The sequence below is a fragment of the Nicotiana attenuata genome, unplaced genomic scaffold, assembly GCF_001879085.1.
Source record: "Nicotiana attenuata strain UT unplaced genomic scaffold, NIATTr2, whole genome shotgun sequence".
Lineage (NCBI taxonomy): Eukaryota > Viridiplantae > Streptophyta > Magnoliopsida > Solanales > Solanaceae > Nicotiana > Nicotiana attenuata.
The window spans coordinates 133,304-140,231 of NW_017670506.1; positions in this window are offsets into that span (position 1 = coordinate 133,304).

Sequence of the window (6,928 nt, forward strand, 5' to 3'; positions counted from 1 at the left end):
TGGAAATGCCGGCAACAAGGCTCCGGCTATACCTCAAAATACAAAGTACATGATAAACAATGATACATGACCCCGAAATGAAGTGGGGCTCACCAAGTCGGCTGGAAAGAGGATGCGCCACTAGCTGCGACCAACTCTGTATGCTATGGGACCACCTACATCCATTTAAAGATGTAGCGGCCCCGGCAAAAGGGACGTTAGTACTGTTGAATAGTACTAGTATGTAAAGGCAAACACCAATCTTAGTAGAATGAACAGTGAAACAAAGAGAAGACGGTCATTATAATCAATAAGTGCTTCACAGAAATATAAAAGAAAACACCAAATAAGGATCACATAGTTTCTGATTCATTCTTTCCATCTCTTTAGGTCAATAATCTTTAGTGCCAAGTGCCACAACCCATAATTCCATCGTGTTTTTACACGGAGTCCGGTCTCGGCCCGACCGACTAAGCCATCCCAAGTGAGACATATCCAAATTCACAATGGTAATCAGAAATCCAACATAAATGCCACCATGGGTACAGCATGGCGTCCGATCTCGGCCCGATCGGCTAAGCCGTCTCAAGTGAGACGTAACCATATTTACAATTTCATCCACAATGCCACCGTGTCCTTACACGGAGTTCGGTCTCGGCCCGACAGGCTAAGCCATCTCACTTGGGACATAACCTCTTTCAATTATCCATTTAATTCACATTTCTTTTCATCTTCCATTACATGGCACAAACAGCCCCATTTATTAAGTAGTTCTTGGCACTTGGACACATTTTATAATTCAAGTCTTCCCCTTTTATTTTGTTTGAATAACAGTACCATTCATGTCAATAAGTTCTATCACATAAGGCATTGCACACATAAGGAAAAGAGCTTGGAAATCATAATCACGTTCTCAAATATCATGATTACGTGGTAAACATTTAGAACAATTACGGAACATAAATCTTTCAACCCAACACATTAAGGCAATCAATTCTAGCATGATCACGTCAAAACTTACACCAATTATTCGGACACCAAGAGTTCGATTCTACGAAGAAGAGAGTTAGCCATTCGTACCACAATAGAGCTTTTAAGCAAATTTTACTTTAGAAGTCATTTTAAGGCAGTTAAGTCGAGGCTCATTTCGTAATCTGATTCAATATTTCCCTCATTTCATAGGCATCATTAGGCACAATTATAAACGTTGTCCACACTCTATGTCCATAGCTCATTTAATTCATTTTCAGACATATTCATAGTTTACCAACCACTAGACACAATCAATCAATACGTTTGGTCCACATAAGAGCAATTAGTTATCAACCATATCGAGTTTTCTCACACAATTTGGCATACTAGCCCTTATTTAAAACACCACTCAAAGCCGTCACATTTTAATACGCAAATCATACTTAGAATATATATATATATATATATATATGTATATATATATCTTTATTCATAAGGCTCATTTCAGAATAGTCAAGTTTATGGGTAATAACCCGGGATATAAGATTTATGAACTTTGAGCCAACCATACTTGACTTATGAAAATATTTATGGAATTCGATTCTAAGAGAGAAAGTTTAGCCAACATACCTTGTTTAAGCTTTTCTTAAGTTACTACAACGTTCCGAAAATTCTAGCAATCCAAATTTACTTTGATACATAACAAAATCGAACACAAATCAGGAAGATATTCGTGGTTTCAGCTCATTTGAGCATTTTATCAAATACTAGTTGTGCATCTTGATTACAAATCTCTTCTACAAGATTTCCTTCATTACCCAACCCAATCTTTACTTATTTGTATTCAACAATCTTCCCACAAACCTTATTTGTACATGCATGTATACATAATACTATTACACCCAAGAATCATACCTCAATAACCCATCTTATACCCCAAGCTCGAATTAAAGTCTAGTGTATAGAACCTTACCTCTTAGATGAAGGTCTTGTGATTGGTTTTCTTGATTCTTGAAGATTGATGAAAGATTGAATGGTTAGAATGTTAGGCTTCCTCCTTCTCTCTCTAAAATTCTCTTACCTCTCTCTAGAATCATCAGAATATCGCCCCAAATGAAGCCCCAAAGCCTATTTATCAAAATGGGGTCGGGTTATGAAAATAGGAAAGTTAACCCTCCGAACTTGGGTCTGCGGTCGCATAATGGACCGCATAATTGGTAAGCGGGTCACATAATGCACTGCAAAACTGGTGCCCAGAACTGGGCTACACTAGTCTATTTTGCAACCATTTTTGCGGTTGCAGATCAATTATGCGGACCGCATAATGATTCTGCGATCGCAGAATCTGCCACGGGATCGCATTTTGCCAGCCTTTGGTAATTTGATCATTACTTTGTGTAGGAATGTCCAAATGACGAATGGTTTGAAGCATTAGAAACTAGACTCGAAGATCTTTCTTTTGGTAGGTTGTTCATCACATAACACCATATATGTATGTATATCTACATATATATATATATATATATATATATATATATATATATATATATATATATATATATATATATATATGTAGATATGCTCGCCCAAAGTGTGGACTTGTGCGAATGCGGACCGCATAATGATTCTGCGATCGCAGAATCTGCCACGGGATCGCATTTTGCCAGCCTTTGGTAATTTGATCATTACTTTGTGTAGGAATGTCCAAATGACGAATGATTTGAAGCGTTAGAAACTAGACTCGAAGATCTTTCTTTTGATAGGTTGTTCAGCACATAACACCATATATGTATATATATATATATATATATATATATATATATATGCTCGCCCAAAGTGTGGACTTGTGCGAACTCATTTGAAATTTTAGCCTATTATGTAATTTTCTAACTTGACTTAGACTTAGGCTTCCCATTAGACCCCACATTACTTATTATATGACTTATACACTTATTTTTACCATATCCAATTGATATCCATCATGTTAATAGCACATAAAATATTTTAATTAGCCTACCTGACACCACGACATCCTAAATTACTTAGCGAAATTTTTCGGGGCCTTACACAAAACCCTCACTACCTGGCCAAAGTAGTCACTGCAAGTTTGAAACATGCAATTGGCCACCAGCTATGGTTAGCAACACTTATGCAAGCACAGATGGCCTTGAGTCAACAGACCCTATCAACAAACCAACTTAGCTCACTAATGGAGCAGATAAGCCACACCCTCCCCTTTTTCCCTCTAGTCTCCCTAGGGAGGGGATCCCCAGCCCACTCTTCCAACCAACATGGACAGTGATCCCACCACCAAAAACAACTCAGGTGACAGGTTCATAAATTGTCCGCGAGCATCTAGAGGCAACCAACACAGAGCTAAAGGACCTGGTGGAAAAGTTGGGAGTGCCTAAAACAAAAGCCATACTCCTGCAATTTGAGGAACAAATAGAGTTCAGAGGGCCTGGGGAAAAAATGCTTATCGCACTATGCCTAAGGAGCTTGGTAAGGTGCGGAGTAAAGGTAAGACTAGCCTTAGGACAAGACTCAGGAGACTCAGCTGTGAATCTAAACCTAGTCATGTAATAGACTCTAACCCTCCAGGCTAGGAGAATCAGGATGGCTCATCAGGGAAGGAGAAAGCCAAATGCCTGAAAAGGAAGTCACCCACCAACCCCAAGTTGTTAATGAATTTCATAATCTGGAATGCTAGGGGGCCAACAGTGGAGAGTTTAGAATGCACTGTGCTGAGATGGTCAGGCTACATAAACCTGCAATGCTTGTTCTCCTAGAAACTAGGATGATAGAACACAAGCACTTGATGCAAGAGTTATGTTTCTCTGGCCAAATTCAAGCCCCAGTTGTGTGTCTTTCAGGAGGCATTGTCATCACGTGGAATGATGACATCCTAAAGATTGATGAGGTCTCCACCACCTCTCAGGGAATCAATGTCATGGTTAAGGTAAGCCCTTCCTCCATCCCTTGGTTGTTCACTACTATCTATGCTAGTAATAGTTATGCTAACAGAAGGAATCTATGGGACCAGCTCAAAGCAATCTCTGATCATTATAGTGGAAGTTGGCTGGTAGGAGGAGACTTCAATGAAGTCCTCAGGTCCAAAGATAAGCAGGGGAGAAATTGTATCTCTGCCCCAAGAGCTAACCTGTTCTAGCAGTGTATTAACTACTGTAAGCTAATTGACTTGGGCTTTAAAGGAAGCAAATACACTTGGACTAATATGAGGTATAGGAATAAAAGCCAACTAATCCTAGAAAGACTTGATAGGTGTTTGGTAAATGACTCCTGAATTCAGGAATACCTTTCTAGTTTAGTTTCCCACCTACCTAGAACCATTTTGACCACTGCCCTATGTTAGTTACTCTGTGGCCTAATCCTAGTAATAACTTCCTAAGGCCCTTCAAGTTTGAGCCCATATGGTGTGGCCACCCAACCTTCCTCAATATGGTTCAACAGGCTTATGCTAGGAGTTGTACTTTAGAGAGGGGGAATCCAATTTCCAAGCCCAAGTTTCCACCTGGAACAAAACTGTCTTTGGTAATATTTTTCAAAAGAAGAAGCACATCCTGGCCAGGCTGGATGGTATCCAAAAATCAGAGCATACCCTTTTAGCAACTTCCTTCAGAAGTTAGAAAGCATTGAGGAATACTCCTCTATCCTGAATAGTGAGGATTTTTTCTGGAGGACTAACTCTAGGATCAACTGGCTCATGGAAGGGGATGCCGATACTAGGTTCTTCCACACCTCAACTCTTAATAGGAGAAGAAGAAACACGATTAGTGCACTTCAAGATGATGTTGTGAATTGGACAGAGAGTTAGCAGGAGATTAAGGATACCATCTACCAATTCTACAATACTCTCTATACCACGGACCGCCACTCCTCTCCAACTCCATGGAAAATCATAACATACATCACCCAAATTCTCTCCAGTAGGGACCAGGCTAGCTTGAATGCACCACTAAGAACTAGTGAGATCAAGAATGCCATGTTCTCTTTCAGTCCAACAAAAGTCTCCTAGGTCTGATGGCCTCCACCCTCTTTTCTACTAAAGATTCTGGAATATTTTGGAAAACAAAGTCACTCAATTCTGTAATAAAACCTTCCAGAGTTTTGAAATGAATCCTAAGGTGAACAGTACCTATCTTTGTTTGATCCCCAAATGTACAAATGCCACAATTCTTAAGAACTTTAGACCAATTGGTTTGTGCAACCCAATGTACAAGCTAATTACTAAAATCATTTTCAATAGAATCAAGCCAATCCTCCCATCTATCATTAGACCTAGTCAAGCCAGTTTCCTGTCCAATAGGAGAGCTAGTGACAATGCCTTAATAGTTCAGGAATACATCAATCACTTCAGTAAAATAAAAGGAAAAAATGCTAGCATGATCCTTGAGATTGACTTAGAAAAGGCTTTTGATAGGTTGGAATGGTCCTTTATTAGAGATACCCTTGTGTCCTTTGGTTTCCTTAATAATATGACTAAGCTAATTATGTCATGTATTTCTAACATCTCTATCTCTATTCCGGTAAATGGGAGCAGGACTGAGTTTTTCCACCCTAGCAGGGGCATTAGACAGGGAGATCCTATGTCTTCCTATATCTTCATCATGTGCATGGAGAGACTATTTAGAAACATTGAGGCTCAAGTCAGTAATGGAAGTTGGTTTCCAATTAAAATCAGTCACTCTGGGCCCAAAATTTCTCACTTTTTCTTTGCTGATGACCTAACCCTATTTGCAATAGCAAATACAAAGAACTGTGAAACCATCATGGATACCCTGCATCAGTTCAGTTGTAAATCAGGTCAAAGGGTTAACACTCTCAAGTCCAAAGTTGTCTTTTCTTCAAACTGCCAATAGGATACTATAGCTAGGTTGGCCGGGGCAATAGATATTAAGTCCAGTAAATCCTTTGGCAAATATGTGGGATTTCCTATATTCCACAAAAGACCTACCAATAGGGACTTCTAATTCATCATAGACAATATGTAGACCAAATTGGCAGGTTGGAAAATTCACTTCATGAACATGGTTGTGAGAACCACTCTTGCCAAATCATCTCTAAGGTGAATCCCAAGCCATGTTATGCAATATATTAAGCTACCTACTCAAGTGAGCAGCCAAATTGATAAGATCCAAAGAAATTTCATTTGGGGAATCACAGCTGCAAAAAATAAAATGCACCTAATTGGTTGGGATACCATCACCAAACCTAGAGAGGATGAGGGACTTGGGGTACATAGAACTGACCTAAGAAATAATGCCATTCATGCTGGGCTTGCTTGGAGAATGTATGATAACCCAAATGCCCAGTGGGCTAGAGTTCAGTTCCACAAACATTTCACGAGCAGACAGCCTACTAGGAACCTGACTTAGCATTATGAATAGATGGAATGTGTGCAGTAAAGGTAATAGGTGGATTGTCAATAAGGGGGAAATAATCAACCTTTACAATGATAGATGGATCTACAACATGGAGCCACTTAGAACCTTTGTTAATGGACCCCTCAGCAGGGAGGAAGAAACCATGAGGGTTTCCTCTTGCATCCAAAATGGCATTTCGAACACTACCAACCTTTCTGACAATGTTATCAATAGTATCAACTCCACCATCTCCGATGCCAACAATGAAAAATTTGATAGCATGCTATAGAACCAAACTAACGATGGGCTGTTCATAACGAAGTTTGCCTATTTGATTATCTTGGGGGATAGATACCATCAGGAAAATGACAGGAAAGGGGCTTCAGATGGATATGGGCTAGGTAGGTTAAGATCAAATACTTCCTTTGGCTTATGACACATGGCAGACTCCCCACTAGCAAGCACCTTCATCAGAGAGGTGTAACCTTAAGCCGTGTTTGGTTCTTCTGCAATATGGAAGAGGAATCCATTGAGCATGTCTTCAACAAGTGTGATTATACTACACAACCACAAATTCAATAGTCTCCTTAAGT